Source organism: Micropterus salmoides, unplaced genomic scaffold (assembly GCF_014851395.1).
Source record: "Micropterus salmoides isolate LMB-PRFRI ecotype aquatic unplaced genomic scaffold, ASM1485139v1 Ms_hic_scaffold_4, whole genome shotgun sequence".
Taxonomy (NCBI): domain Eukaryota; kingdom Metazoa; phylum Chordata; class Actinopteri; order Centrarchiformes; family Centrarchidae; genus Micropterus; species Micropterus salmoides.
The window spans coordinates 37,783,959-37,795,801 of NW_024043372.1; the positions used below are offsets into that span (position 1 = coordinate 37,783,959).

At 41.0% G+C, this 11,843-nt stretch overlaps 1 long non-coding RNA gene across 1 annotated transcript; it reads left to right on the forward strand.

Annotated features, from left to right (window-relative positions):
• The first annotated feature begins 6,805 nt into the window (after positions 1–6,805).
• LOC119885541 lies at positions 6,806–11,485 on the forward strand. Its single transcript, XR_005441363.1, has 2 exons — positions 6,806–7,317; positions 9,232–11,485. It is a non-coding gene; the product is annotated as an uncharacterized LOC119885541 (long non-coding RNA).
• The last annotated feature ends 358 nt before the right edge of the window (positions 11,486–11,843 follow it).

The following is an 11,843-nucleotide window of genomic DNA, read 5'->3' on the forward strand; positions in this document are numbered from 1 at the left end:
AATCCTCTCAAAGCACATTTGAGATGGAAACTGTTTAAGCCAAGTGGTCGGCCTGTGATCTGAGTCATGCTGCCGGGCCTGATGCAAGTGCAGAGGGAAGTGGTAGTGAAAAGGTATATTGTGTGTTTGATTTTGTGTGAGTGTGTGTGTGATCTAATCCGGATCGGAAAGGATTTGTGTTGAGATGTAGGTATGTATGTATTGGGAGTTTGCTGAGACACAGAGCCTCGGTATGACATAAACCTGAGGGACGTCTCATAATGAAAACCGATCACTCAAACAATAATGAACAGGGCCGAAGCATTCGGGTTGTTTAAATTAATTCATAAAATGGCTCAGCTCCCTGCTAACATCCCGCTCCTTCATTTATCACTCACTGACCGTTTTGCGTGGGACGGTGCCGTGATTGATTGTGTTTATGTTTTGAGCCTGCTGTGTGACTGATGAAGTGAAATGTGTGTACCATTATATGAATGAGTCGTGTTCACTCTATGCATGCTGTTGTCCTCCACTTCATATGGAATAGTATTTGTAGTAGTAGTAGGGTAGTTTAATCATCAATGATATTTTATCAGTTGACATATTTTGGGGATTTCTTTGTTCTCTGTCTTTTACACTCCAACTGGTCTGAATATACTGTTTTGTTTGTTATAATTATAAAAGAAATTGGATCACAAAAAACCTCACCTGAGAAAATAGTAACTTTTTACCAGACCAGCCTGTGAAAAGTAACTAAATGAATTCTATTTCTTTGATTTCAGAAGGAAAATATGTAGTTGTTGTTCTAAAGCTTGTTACTGGTTACTATGAATCTATTTTACACACAAAATATATAATCAAGTAAAATATGATGCAATATTATTGACTAATAAACTATCCAGCAGTGAATGAGATAAACGTACATTTTGGTAATAACACTTTTGTACTTTAAGTATTTTTACAGTGTGGTATTTATAGTTTTATCTGAGATCTGAGTACTTCTACCACTGATAACAGCATTCTCAATGAGACAAAGAATTTAAAATAAGTCATGATCGGAGGCCCCATGCCTTTTTTGCCCCCGATTCACTAAATCCACCCCTATTTGTACAGCAGTTTCACAACAACATGGACAACAATGGTCAGTGTCATGTTGGGTGTTTATAATGTGGTGTCCGAACAATAATGCTGCGATGATGTGTGTTTATTACATCAAAGAGTTCAGCATCAATTACAAGCTCTGCAGCAGCTTGGAGAGTGACCCAGCCCGATGGCCACTCTGCCACTCTGTACATCAAACATAGCTTATATAGGATATGTGTAGGTATCTGTTAGGTACCATAGAGGAGTTTGAGTCTGCAAAATAAAGCTCCAACCCATAGAAGGGTACAGTACTATTCTGAGGTAACAAAAAAAGGGGTTAGAGGTCAAATTCTATAGAAGAGTTCAGTCCCTACATAACCACCAATCACTGCTCTACCCTTAGGAGGTCACTGACCCTCTGTCATCCTGCTACAGTGCTATTTTAAACTGTTATGAGTCAAATGCACATATATTGGACACTACAATAACTTTTATGTAATTGTGGGTACAAGTTGTTTTGGGCGGGTTGAGATTATTTGGGCTACTTTTTGTAACATTTGGGCAGTTGATTTCCTTTTTTTCCTATATTCCAATCATTATTCTTCCATAGCTCTGTGAGAAAATACTTGTTTAAGCAAACAACTGTCTACACTGGACGCATAAAAGCTTGCTCTGTACACTTGAAAAGACAGCCCAAAGCTAATTTTATGTAATAGGAAAACAGCTGAATCTGTTCTTCCTCCTTCTTTGTATTTACCTATATTGCTTTTATGTTTTATGTAAACCCCTAGTGGGCCCACTATAGAAGGGTGCTCATCCCCTCTCAATGAGCCATCAGCTCTGCGCCTCTCTTCTTGCAAGGTGAACAGTAAGTGCAGCAGCGCTACATTAATAAATGGATCAAGTGGAAATGTTATGACTGCAAATATCTGAATAACCATAAATATAGGCTCAAGACACGCGTATTGTGCGATCAGCAATATTGACATTGACAGCAGTGGTCACAGAGAGTGTTGGAGGTGACAGACAGTAGTCTTGTTCCACAGTGTCTGAGCTAAAACCTCACCACTTTCCAAAACCTGCGAATGTGGTGTTTCTGTAAAGCTGTGTGTGAAATGTTGCAGCTGTACTTTGGATGAGATCTACATCTTTTACCTTTTTATCCCTTTGCTATAAAGTATTCCCTACAGCCCAAGGTGCTAACATAAGTATGCTTAACTAATGGATAGGCTTCAAGGGCAAGTGTAAATGGTTATGGTCAAATGTTGTCAAGATGTTCTGCAGCTCGGTAAAGGTTAGTGAGATGCAATGCTGATGCAGCCTGTGGTGATCTTCTGAGTGAAATATGAGGCTTAGAGCTTGTAACTGAAAAAGGCAGTCAGTGGTGATGAGTTAAGTGTACTGGGCAGTTGGCTGAGGGGATTTTGAGGATTGAGATTTAAAGATTTGTTGTTAAAATAAAAGTTGCGAGTGATGAAGAGTGATTCCCCTGTTCAAAAAGGGGGACCAGAGAGTGTGTGCCAATTACAGGGGTATCACACTTCTTAGCCTCCCCGGTAAAGTCTACTCCAATGTGCTGGAACAGAGGGTTCAGCCGATAGTCGAACCTCAGATCGAAGAGGAACAATGCGGTATTCGTCCCGGTCGTGGAACCACTGACCAGCTCTTTACTCTCACAAGGATCCTGGAGTGGGCTTGGGAGTATGCCCATCCAGTCTACATGTGCTTTGTATATCTGGAGAAGGCGTATGACCGGGTCCCCCGGGAGATACTGTGGGAGGTGCGGGAGTATGGGGTGAGGGGGGCCCTTCTCAGGGCTATCCAATCCCTGTACATCCAAAGCGAGAGCTGTGTCCAAATACTCGGCAGTAATTGATTGATTAGGGAATGAGTCCTTACCCCAAGTGAAGGACTTCAAGTACCTCCGGGTCTTGTTCACGAGTGAGGGGAGACTGGAGCAGGAGATTGGCCGAAGAATCGGAACAGCGGGGGCGGTATTGCACTCGCTTTACCGCACCGTTGTGACGAAAAGAGAGCTGAGCCGTAAGGTAAATTGGGAGGAGGCCTCAGGGAAGACCCAGGACTAGGTGGAGAGATTATATTGCCACATTGGCCTGGGAACGCCTCGGGATCCCCCAGTCAGAGATGGTTAATGTGGCTCGGGAAAGAGAAGTTTGGGGTCCCCTGCTGGAGCTGCTTCCCCTGCGACCCGACCCCAGATAAGCGGATGAAGATGGATTTTTGCATTCCACCTGATCGACAGGAACAGCTGATCTTGGTCCAGTCTAGTTATAATACACTGCCAGTTCAGAGACTAGCTCTGCAGATACTACAGAAAGGAGAGATGATGTGACACTTTACATGAAAAATTTATTGTTCATTATATCTTTCAAAATTCTGAGCTCTGATAGTCTCAGCCACTAGCTGTGCTGGCTGAAGCCGTGGCTGCGGATCTGGTTATTGCAGTTGTGGTTGAGTCTATGATGCTGTGGATATATGGCTACAGTATCTGTACTGCAACTCCTCTTTACTGCTGCTATCAACAATTGCCAAGCACTAGCAAGTGTTGTGTGGGCCAAATGTGGCCCAAATTACATGAGCTGGACCTAGCTTGTGTTATGGCAAATATTGTGTGGGCCAAAGGTGGCCCAAATGTCATGAGCTGTGCTTGAAATGGGTTACGGCAAGTGTTGTCTGGGCCAGACTTGGGCCGAATGTCATGAGCTGGGCCCAACTTGTGTTATGGCAAGTCCTGTGTGGGCCAGACATGGGCCAAATGCCACAAGCTGACTTGGGTTACAGCTTAAAATAGCAAAATCCCCATGCCAAGTTCTTAACAGAAAAAGGGATAGGCTACTAAAAGATCCGTCTTATCACAAAAACAAAAGCCTCCACAGCCCTACCACCAGACTTGAGCTTCTTACCTAAGAGTGTAGGCCAGAGGTGGCCGAGTGTTTATTAGCAGATTTTGTTAATTGACATATATAACATATCTAACAAATATATATATAAAAAACATCTCATTGGTAAAAACAGGTATATATATATATTCGCACCCTGTGTATGTGTGGTTGGATTTTTCTTACAACAAAAGTTTTTACCTTTCAAATTAGCTAAGTTTTTATTATTTATCATGTGTGAAATTATTTGGCACTAGATAGAACATGACAAATGTTATTTATAGATAGATAAATAAAACGTGTTTGTCACTGAAACAAAAAATAAATGAATGTGAAATATAAAACAGAGAAGGTCCCGGTTACAGCTGGCATGACGCTGCAACAGTACGTGCATGCGCACTTGCGCGTGTACTCGCGCGCGCCCCCTGCTTCGTGGTTAAAAAGTCCAGTGGCCGCCTCTGCTGTCTTTGGGCTTGCGGGTAAGTAATCATTATACTTTTAAAAAACATTTAACATTACAATACAAATTGTAATGAGAGTGTTTGCTAGTAGACATTAGAAGCATGACTGAAATGACGTTTAGGTATATTAGCTGGCTCTATTAAATGAGCTAACGTTAGCTAGCTAAAGTTATGTAAGCTAGGTAATGTTAGCTAGCTAAAATTAGCGCCAGACGCCATTTTAGGGCACTGAAGTTGCAAGTATGTTGAAGACCACCGACATGCTGATTTATTTAAAAGTTGATTTTTTTAATGCACTGGAAACAGGCATAAATTCTGGATTAATAATAATAACAAACAATCTAATAAATGTTTGAAGAGAGGCATATCTTAGATTTTCACCAGTTTTATAGTAATCTGAATGTTTTTTTACATTCATACATTGCTATTCATAGCCTATTACTATTGATAGCCTAAAAAAAAAAAAAATCAGGCCTAACAAATTCATAGCCTGATTTGTTAGATATTTTCCAAAAAACATGGTAAAGTTTTTTTATGGCTGTAAACAAGTTATTTTCTGATTTTTGGAATGATAGAGAGATTTCTAAAATACCCTTTGTAAAAATCTATGAGACTAATACACAAATAATTATCTCAATGTAAGTAACTTAACATTTATCAATTTGGTTCAAAATGAATTAGACTTGCATGGATAAATCTCAAAGACAAATTTGTTCTTAAAACTGAAATTTGCGTTTATTCATATTTTCATTGCATTTCATTTCATCTCATTGTAAGAAGGAGGTTTATTGAGGGACAAAGGGGGAGAGGGACTGGAGGGAGAGGTGGATGTCGGGGAAACACAGGCACGGGGAACCAAGGAGACTGGGGGCCAGGGAGCCGGGGAACACTGGGGCCGAGGAAGCGAGGAGCGGTGGGAGAACAGGGAGGACGCCGTGGGGGAAGTCTGAGGAGGAGAGGGCCGGTGGATGAGCCCAGCCGACTGAACGGAGGAAACAGACAGAGAGACAGGGGTAGAGATGACAGAGACAAAGCACGGGGTAAATGTGAGAAAAAAAAAAACAAGTAACATGAGAGCCTGAATGTTGAAGTGGCACCGGGTATGGAGCAACGACGATCAAGCAGGAGTGGTGTGGAGAACAGGGGTTGAAATACAGGCAGGGATGAGGTTGACTACTGGCAGGTGTGGCAGGCTGACGAGGTGGCTGATGGAGGTGCAGGTGCAGGTCGTTGGCTGGGCTCAGGAGCAGAGGGAGAGAGAGCACACATGGGAGAAAACACAGGGAAGAGAACAGAAAACCAAGAAAAAAGCAGAATAACTGAGAAAAAGAAACAGGACACTCACTGTCAGCCGGGCTGCCACCACAACACTTAGGAGTTGTATTTTTCCAAAACAGATTCTCTATACCCATTATGCATCCCTAAACCACAAAATGACTGACAATTGTCATGCCACAATAAGTAAAATGAAATTGGCAGGCTTTTTTTTAATGCACATAAATAAATAAACTAAATAGAGACTGTATCTTCTGATCACTGTTTTAGCTGTGATGCCCTTCATCTGCATGGCTAGAATTGGAATCAAAACATTACTGGATAATTCTTATAGTTGACATTTCTCTGGGCCAATCAGAATCTTAGCACTTGCGTCAGAATCTTGAAGCACAGAGCGTCAACTGAGCTCGCCATTGGATGAGACACCTGGCTACCATGCGAGTCTGATGGAAACATAACGTGATGGATTATTATGTGAAATTCGAGGCAAGTCAAGCATTTTGGAGCAACAACAGCCATTTGTTTGCTTGATTCAATTAACGTTAGCTACCTCTTTTTTATGTGATATAATTTACAATAATATTGTATTGTCATCATACCTATTACGTTATAATTACATTAAGCTATGCTAAAAGTGGTACCACCAGACCTGGAGATCGGCTGAATGGTTTCCAAAACGGTAAAAAAACAATTGTTTTACTCGAGGGGAGGTGGAAAATGAGCTTAATTCCCCAAATGGTGGAATATCCCTGTAACGTTAGCTAGGCTTATCGTTAGCCGGGTGCTCTGCCCTGAGTTCCGAGACATAACGTTACGGCTACTACTCGAATTCTGAGCTACCCTGAATATAAGGTTGTCGTGCGCACTCATGCGTTAGGCAGTCATTCGTGATGTAGGTAAGTTAAATATGAGTGTTTACACAACAGCTGATGCGAGAGTCCAGGGCAATCCACGGCACCTTATGGCTGCATCACGGTTTTGATGCGTCCACAGCCCGGCGTCAAAGTCCACTGGAAGCGAGTCAGAAGCGTTTCAGCAGCGGAGCGTGCAGCCTGCCCCGCGTTATTGACTCGTTATTAATTTGTCATTTTTGTGCTTCTACTACCTTCTTCACAGCTCTATGTGATCCCGTTCCTTCCATCAACTTCAGGTTGCATTTCCCACAGAGAGCATTTCAGAACCATTTTTTTACTCTGAGGAGTTTACAGGTCTGACAAACAAAATAGGCAACCAAGTGGCTCAGACTAAAATGACTATGACACGATGTCAAGAATCAATGTTTTTTTTTAATGCACTAAAATGTGGTCAGATGTTTGGCTTGGATGCTTCCAAGCCAGATGGAACATTTTGTCTCTGACAGAGTTTAGATTCTACTTGAACTTAATTTCTATCTCCTCTGTCATCTAAGTCAAATTAGCTACATGTGACACTTAATGCTTGCTGTCTTTCCCCTTGTCTAACACACGATTACTGTGGCACAAGAGGTACAGCTGTTAAGGACACGGTTTGGAGAATGATGGGATACCTCTTGACCAATGAAGTTGCCAGACAGATGAATTGGAAAGGAGCCAATGGCAAAGCAGCCTTCAAGAACCTTACTCTAAGAGAAGTAATCAATGGTGAGCCACAGTGGTGTAGGTGTTGTTGCCACAGCTTTCGCTGACATTTGTGCATTTGCATTATTATTCAGTGCCATATAGTTTATACGGATAGTTGTATCAACATGTTTTTAGTCAACAACCGACTGTCAAATCAAATATTTCAACAATATTTACTTATTTGTCAGTTTTACTCTTGCCCTCTTCACCTGTGCTTCGGCACGCGCCCAGCGGGCTCCCTCTCCCGGCAACGCCCTAAGTAGTTCGACCTGGCGCAGCGAAGGCTCTTTGTTCGTTTCAAGCCACACATGTGAAGCACCGTGAAGCACCTAGTTTTTCCCTCGTTTCCAGCAACTTACTTGTTTTTTTTTTTTCTTTTCTTTTGTTTGTTAAAAGTTATCAGACCGTTAAGTTAAACTAGTTTAATTCAAGAAACCAAGTTCTTTTTAAGCTTTCTTCGTCAAGCTAACTTACACTGATCCCACGGAAGTTGGACCGATCCACGTGGGCCCGCCAGCAGAAACAAAGGGCGACCAAACTTCTAACCCAAGCCAGGGTTGAAAAGGCCCCCACTGCAAGTTTCTTCAATAAGCTGACCAAGACGGACCTCCGGAGCAATTCCCTTGCAGAGAAAGCGACGGCTTTAAGCTATGCTAATCGAGAACGCACGGAACTCTGCCAGCGTGAGGCTGCCGACCAGCAACTTGGCTGGGAGAAACGACAGGCAGTAAGACCAAACCAAGGCATTCTGTGATCAGTGATGTCCAATAGTTTAATAGATTATCTTTAACTCTTAACTCAAAACTTGCATTCATTAGCTGCCTGTATAAGTCAAATTCTCCCCACAATAGAACCCCACGTTCTCATTGTTTAGCCATTGCTTATTTCTTTGATGTGTATTTAACCGCATTTATATTCACCTTAGTTAATAAATTTCACCGTAATCACAGGAATTGTGTATTTATATTGCTTAACTCCAAGTCCCTGTCATGAGAATTTACCCTTCGATATGAGACTGACTGATTTATTTAAGATAATTGAGCGATTATTAACTAACTGATCACTAGTGATACTACCCAGAGGTCCGGAGACTCGCCGGGGGTTCCCCGCGAAACGAGAGCTTTATGAATTAATATTCTAAAATTCATAATTTGTATTAATCCTCATAAGTTTATTAAAATCATAACCTAAATTTCGAATGAACAAGACTAAAATAACTAAAAGAAAAAGAACAAAGCTAGACGAGAACACCAGAAACTGACGATAACAAAATAAAACAGGAAGTAAATCATGCGACAGTACTCAAGGATGGACAAGCCATAAATAACTAAGGACAAGGAATGAGAGAAACAAATAGAGAGAAACAAATAGAGAGACACATGAAACAATGGCAAAAACAAGAAACACAACAATTTTTTATTTATTTTAGAACAGTTTGTCGTGACACACCGCACAAAATAAAACCTCTTTCTACCTCCCTCTGCCCTCCCAAACAAAGGCCCAAATCCAATCTCCACCCAAAAGCCTGAACCCTCACTAAAGTTGACGTCACCTGGTAAGTGCTTGAGTGCGAGAGGCTGCAAGGGCCTGATATGTTATAATGGGACAGCACTTTGCGTCACATCACCTTGACGACAACAAAAAAGGTTATGTAAAATTGTGGGTATGACTATTTTATTCCACGTTTTTTTTACTTTCTTCACGGCCAAGGCACTTAAGGGACTGACTGCCTGATTTGAACAGATTCCAGGCCACTGCCTTACAGAGTGGAGGAGAGGTCATTTTCATATAAACAGCATTATAAACTTACAAGTAAACTGCTTTGTTCTTGTAGTTCCTTCCATGTTTTTTTCCCTTTTTTTATTGCCTCCAGGCCTCCCGTGGTAACCCTGTGTTTTACATCACAATGTTATGTATTGTGGATAATTCCCTCAGGCAAAGATGCGGACTTAAGGAAAAGAGCACCAGAGCACAAAGAGCTCAGAAAGTCTGCGAGAGAGTCCTCATGCACTGACAGTGGGACAGCCCTAAACTCTTGTGGATTCACCGAAAAAGCCATCATCCGTTTGCTGTGAGTGTGGAGATCGGAAGAGTTGAATCTTACTCAATTGTCCCTCCGGGCTCCCTTACAGTCAAGATGGCAGCTAAGATAACAAAAACGGGGATTTATTCATCTCCTATCCTATCTATAAGTGGATCTTAACATATCAGAAAGGGAATTAATCTGCAGATGCTCTGGTTCAAGATGAGACTAGACTTTTCTATGGATGTCTGTTTTTGAGTCACGACAAACAACAAAATGTGCAACAGATCAGGTAAGCCTTGTTTTTAACCTAGCCGACTGCAGGAAATGCCTTTAGCTATGGCGAATACCGCTGAAAACACCAAAGTCTAAGCTTTACAATAGGCTCAGTCAATAACATAGGTTCATAGGCACTGATTGATGAATAAAGTGACTTTTATGTTAAATGATCTGTCGCGTGTAGAATCAAATGTAGGTTTATTTTATGTCAAACACATTAAGTAACAAAATATCTAAACTTTTTGTTTAGTGTTGAGTATTTGGCCCTACAACCATGCTACAATCACACACCACCAATTCCCTTGAAGTCTTTTGAGCTTGCACAGGGGTGATGTACTGTTGTCTTTTTGAGCGTTACGGTTAGTACAGCATTCAAAAATCAGAAGGAATCAACTTTGCAATGGAAGGTGACTTTTTCCCGCAGACTGCTTCAAATGAAGTTAACCTGTCTAATCTTGGACCTTAACATATTGCAAAGCATGCAACATGAATTTAATTGTTCCCTACAGTGGTGTTCTAACCTAAAGAAATAAGCAAACATTAGAAGCTGAAGTATATGCAGGTTTTATTCCACTTGTGGGATTTTAGAAAGTGATTCATGATGGACTGTCATCTGCACTTACTCTGTACCTAACCTAGCTGAACAGAACACATAGTGCCACTAGCATTACATAACCCACCATGAAAAATAGAGCATGGTCTCAAGGAGTTATGATGCCTTATGAATACATGCAAGGTGACACAGCAGTACAATGGAATACTAATCAGCTGCCAGAAACTAGAGCTTAATTAATTCATTCTGCTCTCTGCTAGGTAAGAATATTGAATGTTTCCCCTCTTCTGTCTGCATTTAATTGCTTCATGTCGAAAAAGACTAAAGGCAGTGGTGGCAGTGTTCCTACTTGGTCTCCTTGAAGAAGACCTTAGTGTCACTAAGTCAGGAAATAAACCTTAGCATGCAGTAAATGGTGTGCTTTCCACTGAGGATGAAGGGATATGTCCACACCAATCTGATACTATGCTCCTCAGCTTTTACATTTCGAGTGTAGGTGAATGCGGATGGTTTTTTCATACTTAATATGTTTCTTCTGGGTTGACATGCTATCAGTAACCTGTCAGTCTGTATGACTTTCATGTTGACACCCCTTGATTCATTTGTAATTTGTGGAAAGTTAAGGCGAACCTAAATGTATCAAAGGAAGTAAAAGCCAATAATTTAGGATTTTTTACCCGGTTGTTCCGGCTAAAAGGTTTTTTCACACTTAATCTGTTCTGTTCAGTTCGGACTCTGGTGCATTTGCCCATTAGGCTTGGTTCACCTACGCTAGTGTGAAAACTAATAATTCTAAACAACAGGACTGAGACGGTCTAAAAGACGCGTGAAACACTTAAGCGTGTCAGCATGTGAGGGTGCATTTTCCCTGACACATTGGAAAGTGACAAGGGGTTAAAGCAAGAGTTTGTTGAGCTTGTGTCCCACCCTGTATATTTTGATTGTCCTTCTTTGAAAAAGTGAGTGGAGTGGCCACACAGCCCCATGGGGCCCTACATTGATAATGTAGGATGACATCATCAAAACCTGCATCAAAGTAAACATTTTACATAAAATGGCAGTGAAATGTTCTTGTTTAAAATGAACAAAATAGTTATCCTAAATTTTAGAGCATGTCATACAACTGTAGCATGGTTATGCTAATATTTCTGATTTAGTATAACTTCATATAGTGTCTGGTTACACTTGGAATGATGTGTTCTTGAATAAACCCTAGAAACAGTCTTAGACGTTGGATGGCTAACAGCTTCTCCAGCATGATGAGAGCAAGTATGAGTTTGTCTTTTCTACACAATGAAATTATCATCACCATCAATAAAACCGTCTGTCTGTTATGTGTGTCTGTCAAAATCTTTAGTCATTTACAGACAGAATTCAGCTTCGATAAACCTATTCATTCAGTAATTAAATCCAGTTCTCTCCAGCTGAGGAATAACTACAAATACAGTTGTTTCCATCTTCCTTTAACCTTAAGTGGGCCTAGCTTTGAGGTCTTCCTTTAATGTTGTCTTATAACTATTTTTATTGTATAAGCCTTTCTGTACTGCATTGCAAGAATTTTAAATGACTAATATCATTTAAACCATTTAGTATACAGTAGTCTTCATTTGCTGCTACTCACTTCCACTATGTGTTAACCTCACACACAGTTTAGCATACAAATGCTTGCAGCATATATTTTTATTGTCCATT